Source organism: Mobula birostris, chromosome 28, assembly GCF_030028105.1.
Source record: "Mobula birostris isolate sMobBir1 chromosome 28, sMobBir1.hap1, whole genome shotgun sequence".
Lineage (NCBI taxonomy): Eukaryota > Metazoa > Chordata > Chondrichthyes > Myliobatiformes > Myliobatidae > Mobula > Mobula birostris.
The window spans coordinates 13,805,098-13,825,856 of NC_092397.1; positions in this window are offsets into that span (position 1 = coordinate 13,805,098).

The window sequence follows — 20,759 nt, forward strand, 5'->3', positions numbered from 1 at the left end:
TGCAGCCCCGTTCCAGTAAAACACATAACACTGCACTCTCGAAATGTTCTCTGATGCCTGGCTAGCGCCATGAACTCATCCATTTTGTTACCCACCGAACTCCTCTCCTCCATAAGTGTCTGTTGTCTCGACCCGGTCCTCTTTCCTCGCCATTGTGATCCCCGTCTGCATCCTCTGTGTTTTTTCCTCCAGATTTCAGCAGGGCTGTCCGCCGCTGTGTTTGCTAAACTGGCCGGCATGAGCGCAATCAGCTGGTCCCTGGAATAAACAATGCAACCATGCTTCTGTCCCACTAATGAGACGTGTCAGAATGTAACTATTTCCAGCGCTAAAAACCCAAATAAAACTCTCTATACCAGCATGTTAGAGAGGGTGCAGCTTTGACATGTTACCGTGAAAAAAAATACAAGAAATAACGTAAGTTGAAAAGTAAGAAGAAAAAAAAGATGTACGGTATGCAGCAGGTCTCGACAGGCAGGAACAAATGGGGTACTTGAGGTGTTTAAGAGATGCAGGAGAAGAAGTACGAAGGAAATCAGGAGGGTGAAAAGAAAACGTGTTTGATGTTGCAGAAAAGATGAAGGAAAATTGAAAGCATTTATACAGATATATTAAGAGCAAAAGGATAGACTGGTCCTCTGAAAGATCAGATTGGTAATCTATATGTGGAACCACAAGAGTTGTAGGAGATAGATTTTGTTCAGCTGTAAATCCTTAGGAGAGGGACACATATGTGAGACAATGCTGCAGCGAGGTCATGGACCCTGTACAGATCACAGAAGAGGAGAAGTTTGCTGCCTTAGGGTGAATAAATCTACTGGCCCAACAAGGTGGTCCCACAGACCTTGTGGGAGGATAATGCAGAAATTGCAGGGTCCCAGCAGAGATATCTTAAACCTCCTCATCCACTGGTGCGGTACTAGAGGATTGGAAGTTAGTTAATGTTGTTCTGTTGCTTAAGAAAGGGTCTACGAATAAGCCAAGAAATCATAGGCCAGTGAGCCTAATATCAGTTGTAGGAAGGTTATTGGAAGGTATTCTAAGCAACCATAGATATAATTATTTGGATAGAGAGGGACTGATTGGGGATAGTTAATATGGCTTTGTGCATGGTACGTCATGTCTAACCAATCTTTCAGAGTGTTTTTGAGGAAGTTACCAGGAAGGTTGATGAAGGTGATCCAGTTCCAACGTTTTTAACCCAAAATTAAAAGGACTATCCACACAGAAATATACAAAATACAAACATTAAATATTTCTAGGACCGAAGAGTCAGATTGCAATGTGAATATTACAGTCACTTCCCGGAGGTGGGATGGGAGAGTCACCGTTCCTGGAAATCCGCCCCCACCCTCCCCAGACCGATTCTATTTACGATGCTCTCGAGTTTTCTGGCGGCTCCACTGATTGACAGCTCCCGCTGCCTCGTCACGTGACAAACACGTGGTGACGTCATAGGGGACCAACCGTCACCGCCGTCGTTTCCTTGGAAACGGTCCAGGGCGGGAAGTCCGAGATGGTGGAGCCGGTCTCCACTTGTTGGGGTTTCGGCTCCGCTGTGGGATCCGCCTCTCCTCTTCCTGCCCGCGGAACAGTGAGTGTCTGTCAGCGCCTCACTGCACCGGCTCTCTGCCTCAGGTACAATATTTAAAACATATTTGCACAGTCACATGGATGGGAAAGGTTGAGAGGGATTCGGGCCTAATGCAGGCAGATGGACCGAGTTCAGGTCGACAACTTGGTCGGCGTGGATGAGTTGTACCGAAGGGACTGTTTCATTTCTGTATAAACCAGTGACTCTATTTTGGGAGTTCATTCCGGATGCCAGCTATTCTCTGTGTGAAATATTTACCCCTCAGATCCCCTTTCAATCTGTCTTTAAACAGTTTTGTCCAACTCCAATGAGAGGCAGTTCTTTGGCTGACAAGGCAAGTAGAACACACAACCCTGTCTGCCTGTGATGCCACATACAGGGAACTGTGTAACAATATTAGAGACACATGCACAGGGGCTTCAGTGAGCAAGGCCCAGAGGGATATTAAACTAATGCAGGAAAGTGGGATTAGTATAGCTGTGCATGATGGGGAGCATAAATGTGATGGGCCAGAGGGTCTGTTTCTATCCTGTACAACACTGACCACAGCAGTCCTCCACTGCAGTGGGGTTTGTCACCTTCATTCTCAGCTGTGAGCTTGTTCACTGAACCCCTTACCCTCTGAGAAGACATTTGCACCCTCCCACTGTGACCAAGCTGTCAGCCATCTCTCAATATCACCCAGAGTACTTCACCAAATTCCCATATAAAAGTACAGGGTGCACAGGGGATGGGAACATTTTGGTCAACACAAAATAATCTGCAGATGCTGTTGTCGAAGGAACACTCACAATGCGCTGGAGGAACTCAGCAGGCCAGTCAGCATCAGTTGAAAAGATTAGTCAACCTTGGTCACCGTTTGAGGGATTTGGTTCAGTATGTGACCATTAATACCTTTGTCCAACAAAAATCCATCGTACTGGGTTCTGAATGTTTTAGCTGAGTCCATCCTGAGGTTCTGTGTTCCAGGTTCCCACTGCACTTTCACAGTCAGTGGTTTCTGCATGTCCATACTGACCATCGAGAATCTGTCCCCACTAACTCAGCACTTGATCTGTCTCCTACCCTGCCTTGGTGATTCAAATGCTCATCCAGATGGTCCTTAAATACCAGCCTGCACCACCCCTTCAGACTGTGTGTTCCAGATTGTAACCTCCTTCTGGGGAAAGGGGAAAGAGGTCAGTTTTCGTCAGATCCTCTTTAAACCACACATTTCTCTCGTTAATCCTATGTTCAAAAATACCTCATACCTGTGTGTATTAAATTCCATCTGCCACTTTTCCAGCTAGTCCACATCCCATATCAAGATTTGTTAGCCTTCCTCACTGTCCACTGCACTCGTAATCTTGGTGTCATCTGCAGACTTCCTGATCCAGTTCACCACATTCTCATCCAGATCATCAATACAGATGGAAAACAACAATGGACCCAGCACCTGGAAGTTCACCCAGGGCAGGATGTACAGAGTGAATGATAGGTTCTGAGAAGTGTTTGTGAACAGAGACTTTGTGTGTTTCTGCCTCCACCACCTCCTCTGACGGCTCATTTGGAATACCGGCTATTCTCTGTGTGAAATATTAACCCTGCAGAGCCCCTTTAAATCTCCCCCCTCTCACATTAAAACTATTCCCTTTAGATTTACACCTATACCGAGGGAAACTATCTCTATCTCTCTAACCTCTGTATGTCTCAGATAATTTTATGGACCTCCATCAGCTCACCCTTCAGATCCTCTTTAAACCTCCAACCTGTCACGTTAAAACTATTCCCTGCAGTTTCAGGAGGGAGAAAACTGTTCCTCCCCATGAAGACCCGAGGGAGTGAACAGTTTCTGTCAATCATCCCTAGAAGTTATCCCCATTGATCGATCAAACTGAATCTCTTGCCCTGCACCAGCTCCTCAGCCACACATTCATCAGTGGTATCTTTCTATATCTCCCTGTCACAAGTGTCACTAGGAGTAATACACAGCTTACTATTTCTTAGTTTCTGTCTTATATCTCTAAATTCACTGCTCAGGACCACATCCCTCCTCCTCCCTACGTTGCTATTACCAGCATGCACCGTCCACCACGATGTCTGGCTGCTCAGCCTTCCATTTGAAATGTCCTGCAGCTGCTTCGAGACCATCAGACCATAAAACACAGGAGCAGAATTAGGCCATTTGGCCCCATCCAGTCTGCTGCACCATTCTGCCAGGAGTAAGAGATCATGACAGATCTCTGAACCCTCTCAGACCCTCTTTTCCTCCCCACAGTCGAGAACCTCCACATGAAATATACCCAGTGAATTGGCCTCAGCCGTCTGTGGCAGTGAATTCAGAGTCAGAACCAGAATCAGGTTTGTTACCACCGGCGTGTGTCATGAAATTTGTTAATGTAGCAGCAGCAGTTCAATGCAGTACATGATAATATAGAAAGAATAAATAGATCAGCATGTGTGTATATGGATGTGTATATTATGTAGATTAACTATAGTGCAAAAACAGAAATAACGTGTATTATAAATGCTATACATCGAATACACCTATAGCAGTTTTTGAGTGTTTTAAAGTGACAAACCAAAAATCTGCAAACTCCTGATGAGATATATCCACTGTCTTGCCCTCTTTGTACTGTAGCTGCATGAATATGTTGGGGCCAGGTTAGATCCTCACAGATATTGATATCCAGAAACTTGAAATTGTTCACTCTCTCCACTTCTGATCCCTCCATGAGGATTGGTTCATGTTCCCTCGTCTCACCCTTCCTGAGGTCGACAATCAGCTCTTTTGTCTGACTAACATTGAGTGCAATGTTCTCGCTGCGACACCACAGCTGGTATATCTCATTCCTCTGTGCCCTCTCATCTCCATCTGAGTTTCTACCAACAGTGGGTGTGTCATCAGCAAATTTGTAGATGGTATTTGAGCTATGCCTAGCCTCACAGTCATGGGTATATAGAGAGTAGAGCAGTGGGCTAAGCACACACCCCTGAGGTGCACCAGTGTTGATCATCAGCAAGGGGGAGATATTATCACCAATCCACACAGATTGTGGTCTCTCGGTTAGTAAGTCGAGGATCCAATTGCAGAGGGACCGGGTTCTGTAGCTTATTGATCAGGACTGTGGGAATGATGGGGTTAAACACTGAGCTGTATTCAATGAACAGCATCCTGACATAGGCTGCTCAGATTCACTACCCTTTACAAAGGAAATTACTCCATATCTTTGTTCTAACAGGATGTCCTAGTATTCTGAGGATGTGCCCTGTGGTTGTAGATGCCCCATTATCAGAAACATCCTCTCCACGTCCACTCTATCTCAGCCTTTCAATATTTGATAGGTTTCAATGAGATCCCCTCTCTCTTCTAAACTCCAGTGAGTACAGACAGGCCCAGAGCCATCAAACCTCCTCATGCATTAACCTTTTCATTGCTGGGATCATTCTTGTGAACTTCCTCTGGGTCCTTTCCAATGCCAGCACATACTTTTTTAGATAAGGGGCCCAAAACGTTCACAATACTCCAAGTGTGATTGAGCCAATGCCTCATCAATCCTCAGCATTACATCCTTGCTTCTGTGCAGTAGTCCTCTGGAAATGAATGCTAACATTGCATTTGGCTTCCTTACCACCGACTCTACTGGCAAGTCTATCTTTTGGAAATCCTGCATATCTCAGACATACCTGACCCTGGTACCCAGGAGGCGACACATTATCCTGGCATCTCTATTGCTGCCACAGAATCTCCTGCATGTCCCCTGTACTGTGAGAGTGCTGTCATTACTGCTCTGCTTGTCCTTTCCTCACGCAGAGCATCAGACCCGGCTGTCAGTACCACCGACCTGACGGGCTGCTGTGCTCTGGTTTGTCATCCTCTCAGGGATATCCAAAGACGTGTACAGCTACAGGGAGACATTGCACTGTCTGTCCCTTCCTCTTTCCAGTCATGGTGGTCACTAAACTATCTGCAGCCTGACCTCAGGTGTGACCAACTCACTGAATCTGTGGTCTCAGCATCCTGGAAACTCCAGATCTGTCCATTCTAGCTCAGTTTCCTTCACACGGTCAGTCAGGAGCTGAAGATAAATAAAAGTTGCTGGTGAACGCAGCAGGCCAGGCAGAATCTCTCGGAAGAGGTGCAGTTGACATTTCAGGCCGAGACCCTTCGTTAGTCCTGACGAAGGGTCTCGGCCTGAAACGTCGACTGCACCTTTTCCTAGAGATGCTGCCTGGCCTGCTGAGTTCACCAGCAACTTTTATGTGTGTTGCTTGAATTTCCAGCATCTGCAGAATTCCTGTTGTTTGCAGGAGCTGAAGATGGTGCATTTCCCTGATGTGAAGTTGTCGGGGACAATGACTGACTCCCTGATCTCCCACATCTTGAGGTGGAGCTTGTCATAGCCATAAATGCCATTTCAACTACTCCAACAGGGAGAGGAATTTCGAAGAAAACCTCTGAAATCTGACTTCCCAAAGTTCTTTGGCTCATCTGCCATTTCTCTGTCCGCATTTACAGCTGGTCTATATTCTGCTGAATCCTGAATGAGGAAAGAGGACCGGGTCGAGACAACAGAGACTTATGGAGAAGAGGAGTTCTCCACTTGGATTGCACATGGACATTTCCAACCAAAACTTTTCCATGGAGGGCTTCCAGACCGTTGAGGCTGACCGGAAGTGCACTGAGAGCAGTAAGCGTAAAGGAGTTGGGGGCTTGCTGTTGTGGTTAACAACAGATGGTGCAATCCTGGTCATATCGCGATCGAGGAACGTGTTTGCAGCCCGGATATTGAACTTTTTGCGGTTGGACTCTGGCCATATCCCACCGAGATACAACTGGGCGTCATGGGAGGTTGTTCTTGCCTGTGGCCGTCGAACTTTGCAGCTCCTCCCGTGGAGGGTCAGACACCCTGAGCCAATAGGCTGGTCCTGGACTTATTTCCATCTGGCATAGTTTGCTTATTGTTGTTTGATTGTCTGTGGTTTTTGTATTTCTATATTTATGCTCTATTCTTGGTTGGTGTAGCTGTAATCAAACCCAATTTCCCTCGGGATCAATAAAGTATGTCTATGTCTATCCTGTGTGAACCTTACTCTGTACCCACAACTCCAATAATTTCTGTGTCTCTGCAGACCAACAAATCAGCCCAGCTTCATCCAAATCACTTCACAAAGAGCAGACACATCAAAGTTGCTGGTGAATGCAGCAGGCCAGGCAGCATCTCTAGGAAGAGGTACAGTCGACGTTTCAGGCTGAGACCCTTCGTCAGGACAGAGTTCCCAGCAGTGATCCTTGTGGGGTACCACTGTTCACAGGTCTCCAGTCAGAATCACACCCCTCAACCATTACCTTCTGCATTCCCTGACCAAGCTACACTTTGAGTATATTCTACCAAATATCTATTCAGCCCGTATGCCTTCCTGCTTTCGATCAGGGCATTTGTTGAAAGCTTCACCAGAGTCCACATGTTCTATATCCACTACCCGGCCCTCAGCAATTGAATTTCTCACTTTAAAAATTCAACCAAGTTTGCAAGACTTGATGTTGCCCATGCAAAGAGATTTGCGCAACTCTGAATGTGTTAATGCTTTCTCAGATACAAATTGATCCCATCGTTAAAAATCATTTCCAAAATTATCCCTACCACTAATGTAAGAGTCACCAGGGTATAGTTTCCTGTCTTGTCCCTATTGCAGTTCTTAAAAAGGGGAAGAATATTTGTCATTTTCCACTCTTCTGCATCCTGGCCTGTAATTAAAAGATCATCAGTTTTGAGTTTTGTTAAATTTTTGACCTTATTTTAACCCTCAACCATCAGGTTTTTCAACCGAAGTTCAAAGTACATTTATTATCAAAGTATGCTTATATTCTACAAACTTGAGGTTCGTTCTAAAGAGGCTGCCATAAAACAAAGAAAGCCAAAAGAACCCACTAACAAATCAAGAAGACTGTCAAACACCCAATGTGCAGAAAGGAAAATAAATCATGCAAACAATAAACGCAAGCAAATACTGTAGCATTTTGAACTGAAATCCTCAGATAGTCCATTCCACAGATGCTTAGTTCAGCACAGAATGGAGCAGCGAGCTGAACCGGCTCATCCCTGGCCTCGGGCCCAACACACTGACCATTTCAATCTGGCCTGGCACTGAAATCATCATCCAAACACTGGGTTCAGTTGCTTCGATACGATCTGGGGCCTGGTCCCCGCTGCCTCCATTTGGCCTGTACCTGACTTTATCATTTGGGCCCAGCGTTTAAATCAACCGAACTTCGTGTCTTCCTCACTCTCAGTGACGGGTCCACTGCCTCACCTCTGTTCTGCCACATCAAATTGCCTCCAAGTCCAAAGGGAAGTTACAGGCTATTCATTTACTAGAAAAAGAGATTCACCAGTGTCACCTTAAACCAGAACCAGTGGAGATCACTCCATTTAACTTCACTTAACTCAACACTGAACTGTTTCCCATAATCTATGGACTCACTTTCCCGACTTCTGTACGTCATGTTCTCTATTTATTTCTCATTTCTTTCTGATTATTATTATTTTCTCTCTTGTATTTGCACACGTTGTTGTCGTTTACACATTGGTTATTTGGTTACTGGGTTGGGTGCGATGTCTCATTGATTATGTTGTGGTTCTTGGATTTACTGAGTAAGATCATAAGACATAGCAGCAGAATTAGGCCATTTGGCCCATCGAGTCTGCCCCACCATTCAATCATGGCTGACCCTTGTTTCTCCTCCTCAGCCTCACTCCTCGGCCTTTTCCCCGTAGCCTTTGATGCCCCATCCAGTCAAGAAACTATCCAGCTCTGCCTTAAATACACCCAACGACCTGGCCCCCACAGCTACCTCTGGTAATAAATTCCACAAATTCACCACACTCTGGCTAAAGAAATTTCTCTGCATCTCTGTTTTACATGGGTGCCCCTCTACCCTGAGGCTGTGCCCACTTGCCTTAGACTCCCTCACCATGTAAAATTGGAAACATCTTTTCCACATCAACTCTGTCTAGTCCATTCAACATTTGGAAGGTTTCAATGAGATCCCCCCTCATCCTTCTAAATTCCAGTGAGTACAGACCCAGAGCTATCAAACATTCCTCAGAGGCTAACACTCTCAATCCTGGAATCATCCTTATGAACCTCCTCTGAATCCTCTCCAATGCCACCACATCTTTTCCAGATGAGGAGCCCAGAATTGTTCACTGTCGTCAAGGTGAGGTCTCACCAGTGCCTTATAAAGCCTCAGCATCACATCCCTGCTCTTATATTTGAGACCCCTTGAAATGAATGTTAATTATAGTATTTGCCTTCCTCATCACCAACTCTATCTGCAAGTTAACCTTCACGTTGTTCTGCACGAGGACTGCCAATTCCCTTAGCATCTCAGATTTTTGGATTTTCTGCCCATTTAGAAAAAGGTCTGCACATTTATTTCTACTACCAAAGAGCATGACCATGCATTTTCTGACATTGTATTTCATTCTCTACTCTCCTGCCCATCTCCTGATCTGTTTAAGTCCTTCTGCAGCCGACCCATTTCCTCAACACTACCTGCCCCTCCACCAGTCTTCATATCATCTGTAAACTTGACAACAAAGCCATCTATTTCATCATCTATATCATTGATATACAGCACAAAAAGAAGCGGTCATAACACTGACTCCTGCAGAACACCACTACTTACTGGCAACCAACCAGAAAAGGATCCTTTTATTACCACTCGCTGCCTTCTGCCAGTCAATCAATGCTTGTACCTTCCCTGTAATACCATGGGCTCTTAATGTGGTAAGCAGCCTCATATGTGGCACCTTGTCAAAGGCCTTCTGAAAGTCCAAATATCCAACGTGGGCTGCATCCCCTTTACCCATTCTACATGTAATCTTCTCAAAGAATTCCAACAGGTTCATCAGGCAATATTTTTCCTTAAGGAAACCATGCAGTATTTGTCCTAGCAACACACATCAAAGTTGCTGGTGAACACAGCAGGCCAGGCAGCACCTCTAGGAGGAGGTACATTCGACGTTTCAGGCCGAAACCCTTCGTCAGGACTAACTGAAGGAAGAGCTAGTAAGAGATTTGAAAGGGGGAGGGGGAGATCCAAAATGATAGGAGAAGACAGGAGGGGGAGGGATGGAGCCAAGAGCTGGACAGGTGATTGACAAAAGGGATATGAGAGGATGATGGGACAGGAGGCCCAGGGAGAAGGAAAAGGTGGAGGGGGGGGCGGGAAACTCAGAGGATGGGCAAGGGGTATATTCAGAGGGGCAGAGGGAGAAAAAGGAGAGTGAGAGAAGTCAATGTTTATGCCATCAGGTTGGAGGCTACTCAGACAGAATATAAGGTGTTCCTCCAACCGGAGTGTGGCTTCATCTTTACAGTAGAGGAGGCCATGGATAGACATGTCAGAATGGGAAATAAAATGTGTGGCCACTGGAAGGTTCTGCTTTCTCTGGTGGACAGAGCGTAGGTGTTCAGCAAAACGATCTCCCAGTCTGCGTCGGGTATCGCCAATATACACAAGTCCACATCGGGAGCACCGGACGCAGTATATCACCCCAGCCAACTCACAGGTGAAGTGTCGCCTCACCTGGAAGGACTGTCTGGGGCCCTGAATGGTGGTAAGGGAGGAAGTGTAAAGGCATGTGTAGCACTTGTTCCGCCTACAAGGATAAGTGCCAGGAGGGAGATCAGTGGGGAGGGATGGTGGGGATGAATGGACAAGGGAGTCGCATAGGGAGCAATCCCTGTGGAAAGCGGGGGTGGGAAGGGAAAGATGTGCTTAGTGGTGGGATCCCGTTGGAGGTGGCGGAAGTTACGGAGAATACTATGTTGGACCTGGAGGCTGGTGGGGTGGTAGGTGAGGATCAGGGGAACCCTATTCTTAGTGGGGTGGTGGGAGGATGCAGTGAGAGTAGTTGTGCGTGAAATGGGGGAGGAAGGGAAGCCCCTTTCTTTAAAAAAGGACATCTCCCTCGTCCTGAAATGAAAAGCCTCATCCTAAGAACAGATGCGGTGGAGAAGGGGGAATTGCGAGAAGGGTATGGCATTTTTGCAAGAGACAGGGTGAGAGGAGGAATAGTCCAGATAGCTGTGAAAGTCAGTAGGCTTATAGTAGACATCAGTAGCTAAGCTGTCTACAGAGGTAGAGACAGAAAGATCTAGAAACAGGAGGGAGGTGTCAGAAATGGACCAGGTAAACTTGAGGGCAGGGTGAAAGTTGGAGGCAAAGTTAATAAAGGCAACGAGCTCAGCATGTGTGCAGGAAGCAACGCCGATGTAGCAAAGGAAAAGTGGGGACAGATGACAGACTAGGTTCAGAACATAGATTGTTCCACAAAGCCAACAAAAACTCGGACCCATGTGGTTATTAACATTGCCTCCAAATTTCACCCTGCCCTCAAGTTTACCTAGTCCATTTCCGACACCTCCCTCCCCTTTCTAGGTCTTTCTGTCTCTATCTCTGGAGACAGCTTATCTACTGATGTCTACTATAAGCCTACTGACTCTCACAGTTATCTGGACTATTCCTCCTCTCACCCTGTCTCTTGCAAATATGCCATCCCCTTCTCGCAATTCCTTCGTCTCTGCCACATCTGCTCTCAGGATGAGGCTTTTCATTCCAGGACGAGGGAGATGTCCTCCTTTTTTAAAGAGAGGGGCTTCTCTTCCTCCACCATCAACTCTGCTCTCAAACGCATCTCCCCCATTTCACGCACATCTGCTCTCACTCCATTCTCCCGCCACCCCACTAGGAATAGGGTTCCACTGGTCCTCACCCACCACTCCACCAGCCTCCGGGTCCAACATATTATTCTCCGTAACTTCCGCCACCTCCAACGGGATCCCACCACTAAGCACATCTTTCCCTCCCCCCACCTTTTGCTTTCCGCAGGGATCGCTCCCTACGCAACTCCCTTGTCCATTCGTACCCCCCCCATCCCTCCCCACTGATCTCCTTCCTGGCACTTATCCTTGTAAGCGGAACAAGTGCTACACGTGCCCTTACACTTCCTCCCTTACCACCATTCAGGGCCCCAGACAGTCCTTCCAGGTGAGGCGACACTTCACCTGTGAGTTGGCTGGGGTGATATACTGCGTCCGGTGCTCCCGATGTGGACTTGTGTATATTGGCGATACCCGACGCAGACTGGGAGATCGTTTTGCTGAACACCTGCGCTCTGTCCGCCAGAGAAAGCAGGATCTTCCAGTGGCCACACATTTTATTTCCCATTCCCATTCTGACATGTCTATCCACGGCCTCCTCCACTGTAAAGATGAAGCCATACTCCGGTTGGAGGAACAACACCTTATATTCTGTCTGAGTAGCCTCCAACCTGATGGCATGAACATTGACTTCTCTCACTCTCCTTTTTCTCCCTCTGCCCCTCTGAATATACCCCTTGCCCATCCTCTGAGTTTCTCCCCCCCCCCCAACCTTTTCCTTCTCCCTGGGCCTCCTGTCCCATCATCCTCTTGTATCCCTTTTGCCAATCACCTGTCCAGCTCTTGGCTCCATCCCTCCCCCTCCTGTCTTCTCCTATCATTTTGGATCTTCCCCTCCCCCTGCCACTTTCAAATCTCTTACTAGCTCTTCCTTCAGTTAGTCCTGACGAAGGGTCTCGGCCTGAAACGCCGACTGTACCTCCTTCTAGAGATGCTGCCTGGCCTGCTGCGTTCACCAGCAACTTTGATGTGTGTTGCTTGAATTTCCAGCATCTGCAGAATTCCTCGTGTTTGAGTATTTGTCCTATCTTGTTCTGTGTCTCCAAGTACTCCATAACTTCTCCCTTAAAAATTGACTCCAACAACTTCCCAACCACTGAGTTCAGGCTAACGGGTCTATAATTTCCTTTCTGTTGCTTTCCTGGAGTCTTAAAGAGTTGGGTGACATTTGCAGTTTTCCAGTCATCTGGCATCATGCTAGAGTCCAATGATTTTGAAAGATAATTACTAATGCCCTCACAATCTCTATTGCTATCTCTTTCAGAACCGTAGGGTGCAGTACATCTGGTCTGGGTGACATGTACCCTCAGGTCCTTCAGCTTTTTGAGCACCTTCTCACTTGTAATAATAACTGCATTCATTTCTCTTCCCTCACACCCTTCAATATCTGGGACACTGCTAGTGTCTTCTGCAGAGACTCATGCAAAACACCCGTTTAGTTCATTTGCCATCTCCTTGTCCCCCTTTATTATTTCTCCACCCTCGTATTCCAGCAGTTCTGTATCCACTCTCATCTCTCTTTTATTTTTAATATACTTCAAAAAACTATTACTATGCACTTTGATATTGTTTACTATTTGTTTTCACATTTCATCTTTTCCCTCCTGTTATTCTTTCTGTAGGCTTTTAAAAGCTTCCCAATCCTCTGTCTTACCACTAATTTTTGCATTGTTGGATGCACTTTCTTTTGCTTTTACATTAGCTGTGACTTCCCTCATCAGCCCCATTTTGCCATTTGAGTGTTTCTTCATTTTTTGGAAAACATCTATCCTGCATCTTCCTCATTTTTCCCACAAACTCACACCATTGCTTCTCTGCTTGATCCCTGCCAGCATCTGCTTCCAATTTACTTTGGCCAACTCCTCTCTCGTACCACTGTAATATCTTGTACTTCACCGAGATACTGATACGTCAGACTTTACTTTCTTTCTATCAAATTTCAAGCTGAACACAATCATATTGTCATCACTGTTTCCTAAGGATTCTTTTACCTTAAGCTCCCTAATTACCCTGGTTTCACTATATAACACCCAATCTAATGTAGCTCATCCCTGTTCTAAAAAGCCATCTTGTCGGTATTCAACAAACTCACTCTCCTGTGACCTAATTCCACCCTGAATTTCCCAATCTACCTGCATGTTGAAATCTCCCATGACTATCATAACATTGCCCTTTGGCACGTCTTTGCTATTTCCTGTTGTAATCTGTGGTCCATTTCCAGGCTACTGTTTGGAGGCCTGTATATAACTGCCATCAGGGTCCTTTTACCCTTGCAGTTTCTTAACTCAATGCAGAATGATTCAGCATCTTCTGATCCTATATCACATCTTTCTACTGAATTGATGCCACCCCCTCTGCCTACCTTCCTATCTCTCTGATACAACATGTAACCTTGGACATTTAGCTCCCAACTGCAAGCATCCTTCTGCCACGACTCAGCGATGGCCATGACATCATATCTGACAATCCGTAATAGGGCAATAAGATCATCCACCTTATTTCTTGTACTCTGTGGATAGAGATATAACACTCTGAGTACAGTATCACTACCCTTTGATTCTGATCCCTCATGCACTGATACTCACCCTGCTGGCTGCAGTGATGTCCTATCATCTGACAGTGTAATTGCATGCTATCTTTGCTTTTTTACCTTCCCTCCTATCCTGAGTGCCTCCACTCTGGTTTCTACAACCCACCCCCGCCAAATTAGTTTCATCCACCCCTTCCGCTCTAACAAACTGGTAGTATGCCCACAAGAAAATAAATCTCAGGGTTGTATACAGTGACAGCAATGTATTTTGATAATACATTTACTTTCAGCTTTGAACTTTGTAGTAGAGAGCCGGGTGTTGTACTGGTCTGTGTCCTCACTGGCCGGTGCTGTGCTCTGGCAGCTCAGTGTGCTTGGTATACAGTGTCAGTGTTTTTACTGAAGTGTGTCCTTATTACACAATTGACCTTGTCCACCCTGGAGCTGAGAAGATTCACTGGCGACCAGAATGATTTGTTTTGGTCACCCTGCCGTATGACAGACAGCATTAAGCTGGAAAGAGTGCAGAGGAGAGTTCTGGGAAGCATTTCAGACAATTTTCCCTGGAATGTTACAGAATGAGTGCTGATATTGCAGAGGCATATAAATTCATGCGGGACCTGGGTTGGGTCAAAGAGAACAGTCTTTTTGCCAGTGTTGGGGAATCAAGAACTGGAGGGCATTGGTTTAAGATGAGATTTAATAAGGACCTGAAGGGCAACGTTTCCACACACAGGCTGGTCAGTAAATGGAATGAGCTGCTATGGGGAGTGGTTGAGTGAGGTACATTAAAAAGGCACTTGGGCAGGTAGATGGAAGGAAATGGGACAAATAACCTTGATCATAATGTGGTGGTGAGGGGGTTACAGACCACGAGCTCAGATGGGAACTTTGGTCAGCGTGGACCATTTGAGCTGAAGGGCTCGTTTCTGTGCTGTGTGAATCTGACTGTAAACCCTGGTGACTTATTTCAATGACATTAAACTTTTCTAAATGACATTATTTCTTCAAAGATTATAAACTCCAGTACCTGAAGTGAAGTTAACAGGACTAACAGTTACCTGCTTTTCATTTTCCACCCTTCTTCAACAATGGCTTTCAACTCCACTGGGAGCTTTCTGTAACAGTGAGTTTTGACAGACTTCAATGTCTCTACTTTCTCTCCAGACTTCCTGTGAAAGCCTCCAGTGCAGGTCTTTGGGACCAAGTAATGTTTGCTTTTAGTCCCATTATTTTTTTCCCTAGTGATGATGATTGTTACACATTATGGCACAATGTTGAACTGTCACGATGAGATATCTGTGGGTTGTTTGCTGTGCCCCCACTGTGAACACTAATGCAAATTATTGGAGTTAACTTCTCTGCTTTTTCCTTGTTAGTTTTAGATTTTGTCTCATCACTGGTGCCTGGAAAAATCCTGATCCTCTTGTCTGCCTCCTTTGACCACAGAATGTTCTTTGCTCTCTGTGATCCCTCTATCTAATCGGGAACAACGTCTGCTGAGTGTTACGAACACTCTCTCCTTAAACACCTGCCACTGCTCATTACTGACCTGTCCCTGAGCCTACTTACCCCATCTGCCCCAGACAACTCCACAGTCACGTCTCTGTAATTGTCTTTATTTAGGTTGAGGACACTGGTTCTGACCTGGTGTTCACCCTCAATCTCTGGTCTGGAGTTCTCCCACATTGTCATCACTTCTTCAGGGATCCTTCACTACAAGATCTCTCTGTAATCCCACCTCATTACACAGATTACATCTGAAATAGCCCGTTCATGGGTAAGGTACTGCTGTAAGAAACTGTCTCTGACCATTCCACATATTCCTCTTCCACTGTACCAGTTAGATTAGCTTAATCAATACACAGACTGAAGCAAATACACAGAAAATGCTGGAGGAACTCAGCAAACAGTCGACATTTCAGACTGAGAACCTTCGTCGGGATTAGGAAGAAAGGGACAAAAACCAGAATAAGGTGGTGGGGGAGGGGGAGGAGGACAAGTGAGGGGTGGGGAATGTGTGGTTTGTGGAGGGATGATGATGTGAGGAGCTGGATGACAGACAGAAAAGGCAAAGAGATGAAGAGAAAGAAATCTAGTAGGAGAGAATGTTGGACCATGGGATGAGACGGAGGAGGTGGAGAACCAGAGAGAGTTGATGGGCAGGTCATGAGGGTGCGTGAGGAGAGATGAAGGGGTTAAATGGCATCAGAATGGGGGAAAAGTAGTAGTTCGGTGGGGGTGGTGTGGAAACAGGGGGTAAGATTTCTTGAATTTGGAGAAATCAATGTTCATGCCATCGAGATTGGAGGCAACACTGTCAGAATATGAGGCGTTGCTCGTCCAACCTGTACTCGGCCTCACTGTAGCAGGAGAGGAGGCCGTGTACAGACATGTTAGTGATGGCCCTCCGCTGGTCAGGGTCGACCATGGATATTGCACCCCAGTGTTGAAGTCGATATGTAAGTCAGGGAAGTGTGATATGTAAAGCAAGCAGTTGCCCATGCAGGGGCCCCTGCTCTCCACACAGCTGATGAATGCAAAGCAACGGCAGAGACCGATGCAGTCAGGCACCAGCGGTGTTGCTGGATTGCCAGTCTGCATTGAACACAGGACCGACAGGGAATCCAGCTCCGGATTGTTCCTCAGGGTTTACTCCCAAAGTCTTCCCCGTGAATGGGTCTAGCCACAGGCCAGTGGAGGTTTGAGATCAGAATTTTTCTTCTACTTGAGCTGCCAAGTATGGCGGAGGAGCCTCATCTGCCCATAGCGGTTCGTTATATGACGCCAGTAAACCCATTTGCACCTTCCCCTGTCACTGGAAACAGTTCATTGGGTGTAGTAGCTAAGCCATATGTAAAAGCCAGGAGCTGGACTTGATTGACAGAGGCAATTTGAGGTGCACACCATTGTCTGCATTTGATGGGAAGTGGGAGCTTGTCCCATTACTACCCCACCACTGGTTAAGACAGCTGTAAGTGACCGATATGTCGGTATGTGAATCGGAAACTCAATTGGAATGGGTTGTCACCAGCAGATCGTGGTTGTAGCAGCTCACACAGCAAAGGGACTGGATACAGCGCTACCCTAATCTGCTTCTGATTAAATCTCTCATGACAGTCACAGTTCCATTCTCATCTCTCTTTGATATTTCTCCTCTTTGTGCTTTTATCCCATCGGGAGGAACACCTGAGGATCTTGAGACCACTCCTCCGCATGTCTTCTTTCCCTCCCCCTTTCACCATCACTGTCCCTACATGTAAAATGCCTATGAAAGTATTCATGCTGTTAGAGTGAGTTTTTTTTGGGTAGATGATATGTTTACACTTAAATGCCTTTGGCCACCAGATTTCTATTTTACCTGTTTGACAAAGGACTGTGGATTGAGTCCACCACAATGGGCTTCCTAAAAGGTGTAAATACCAGATGCTTCTGGCGCCATAGTTTGTCTGAATGTTGTAGTTTTGAAGACAGTATGATCTACACATTATGAATATTAATTGTCTTCTATGTTAGCATGCAAAATGCCAAGTAAATCCTAAAGGCTGTGGATACCAACCCAGATATGTTGGCGTCAGAAGGAAAGGATGGTGTGATATTTTGTATGTAGCTTCAAAAGGAAGCATTGTCTATGCATTGTCTGCAACTTTTCAAGTAGCGATTGCCTTTGTGTTTAGCATATTTAAGCTTTAAGTTCCTCGGGGTCAATATCACAAATGACCTGACTTGGTCCAACCAAGCAGAGTTCACTACCAAGAAGGCCCACCAGCGCCTTTACTTCCTGAGAAAACTAAAGAAATTTGGCCTGTCCCCTAAAAACCCTCATGAATTTTTATAGATGCACCGTAGAAAGCATTCTTCCAGGGTGCATCACAACCTAGTATGGAAGTTGTCCTGTCCAAGACCAAAAGAAGCTGCAGAAGATTGTGAACACGGCGCAGCACATCACACAAACCAATCATCCGTCCTTGGACTCACTTTACACCGCACACTGTTGGAGCCGTGCTGCCAGGTTAATCAAGGACTCGACCCACCCAGCCAACACACTTTTCGTCCCTCTTCCCTCCGGGAGAAGGCTCAGGAGCTTGAAGACTCGTACGGCCAGATTTGGGAACAGCCTCTTTCCAACTGTGATAAGACTGCTGAACGGATCCTGACCTGGATCTGGGCCGTACCCTCCAAATATCTGGACCTGCCTCTTGGTTTTTTTGCACTACCTTACTTCCCATTTTCTACTTTCTATTTATGTTTTATAATTTAAATTTTTAATATTTACAAATTTTAACTATTTTTAATATTTAATATTTGTAATCCAGGGAGTGTGAAGCGCAGAAACCAATATCGCTGTGATGATTGTACATTCTAGTACCAGTTGTTTAGCGACAATAAAGTATAAAGTATATAAATATTGAGCCCACATTGAGCTAGCAGACCTTTCTACGGAAAGCGTCTCTGTCCGTAAGATGCCTGCTGTACCTTGTTGTGTTGAATAAAGAAGCTGCTTTCTATCTACCAGTGACTCTGTCTGTCTGATGATTTCACCCACGATACAACATTTGGTGTCAGGAGTGGGATACTTCGTGATCTGTCGTGTGGCCAGCGACCCTAGCAGTCGAAATTGGTGAGTATTTTTCGAAAATAACACTCTCACTTGGATCTGTTCGGTTGGTGGACACATGGGAACACGAGGTATGACGAAAGTGGAGAGCTGAACTGGTAGATATTAAAGTAGTGTGTGCGTGTGCATGTGTGTTTATATAAGTGAGGAACCTTTGCATGTTAACTTGGTTAACTTGGTGAGACTTGAACCACCAGTTGCGAAAGGTGGTAACCAACGGTACGGTTCAAGACGCCGGAGTGGGGGCGTGTATACTCGTTCGGGGACCTGCATTTTAGTGTATGCATTTGCAAGTGTGATGTGAGGGAATACAGCAGGCATCATGAGTTTGGGTACTCGAAATTGGCAGATTGTGGAATACATACTCTGCGTTTTTATATTTTGCGTAGTGTGGGAATTAGTATGCATATATGTCAGGGAGAGGTTTTATCCAGAGGGATCAACCAGAATGGCACCTATTGAAGTCAGGCAACATCAGGCTGAGAACTCTGATGATCCGAGCCAGCCCTTGACCTTGATTACGACTATTCATACGCCATTCACCCCCGGGGAGAAACAGAGCATTTTGTCCAAGTTGCCCTCACTTAAAGTCGTCTGTGGGAATGCAGAGTTCTGGCGCAAACTCGAGGAAATGGTTGAAATTCACCAGATGCACCCTAAAGATGTACATGTGTTAGTGAAAGCCAAGTGCCCGAGGAATACGTGGGACAGGATGGCCCAGAGGGTGCAGGATGGTACATGGACAACTACCAGGAGCGCCAGTGATGAAGAAAGATATCGCTCTTTTAAAGGGGAAGTGAGGCAGTGGCTGGGGGGAGGCAAGAGTAGCTGGGGAATGATAATGGCAGTGACCCAGAGGGCTGACGAGACAGCCATGGATTATGCAGAACGTAAATACCGAGTGTACGAGGAGTATTCAGGGTTGGATAACCCAGGGAGGGACGACCCAGTCTTCCTAAAAATGCTGAAGCAAGGCCTGAGCTCAGCCCACCAGGAAGTTTTAGATTTAGGCATAACGGTAGGGTCCAACTATTCTGAGATAGTTTCGTGGGCCAGTGAGATAGACCATAGAAAAGGCAAGAGAAATCGTAAAGTGGGTATAGTGGATGCAGCTGCTGTGATGTCCCGGAGGGCTTGTTTTGCTTGCCGGCAGCCAGGGCACCCAGCAAAGGACTGCCGGACCAAGTATAAGGCAGTGAAGGAGTTGATATGCTACAGCTGTGCCCTGTCGGGGCATGGCTAGAAACAGTGTCCAAAAGGGAGGGGGAAAACCCAGGCGACGGTCACGGCAGACACCCAGTCACTCACCCCATCAGCAACCGGTCTGACTGTCGATCAGATAAAAGAGCTAGTAACAGTGCCTCTTAGGACAGAAAAAGATGTGGCAGCGGGCTGCCCTGCCAGCGCTGGTGACCCGCGGGTGTACACAACGACATTGTTAAGGGGACGGCAATGCAATATGTTAATAGACACAGGGGCACGGTATCGATAACAAACTTACCCTTACCAACAACCGGACAGGCCAGTTATATCAGGGATGTAGGAGGGAAAACAGTAAAAGCAGAAAGAGGCGAATTGCAGGTAGTAGAAATCGGGAGAGTGCAGCTTCCAGTGTATTTCTGGGTATGTCCAAATAATGAGGGCATGATCCTTGGAATAGACATCCTAAGGGAAGCAGGAGCTTTTGTAGATTCGAGAAAGGGAGAAATAATGTGGACGAGTCAGGGGCAGTGAACGCGCACAACCAACAGAATACATGGCCCGGCTAGCATAGGCGCAGCTGCCCTGATCATTAGAGACTGGAACCAGGATGGTGTCTATGGGTTACCTTGTCAACAGTTCCCAGCAGTGTGGGCTAGAGACAAGCAGGATTGTGGGCAGGTGAAGATAAACCCAGTTAAAATAGAGGAGGGTCTGTATAAACCCCCTAAGCAGGACCCTATACAAAATGACACACTGACTGCTGCTCAGGGTATAGCGAAGGAACAAAAACAACAGGGATACTCAGAGAGACTGCGGCCACTCCAGAATATAAAGTTTTCCCAGTTCCTCTGAGGGCAGACATTACTGCGAATAAGGCAGCAGGGGGCAAGAGGCAACTGAAATTGCAAGTGTGCAGGAGGAAACGACAGAAGCTAGCTTAGTAAAATTATATGAAGAGGTAGAGGCAGAAGAGAAGGAAAAGTAGAGATTAAAAGGAGCAAAGGAGGGATCAGATGGGTGCTGGACACACGGGGAGGAAATAGTCGCGATGGACCCACCCTGTATTAGACAGATACTACTAAAGTTTTATCATGGGGTGATGC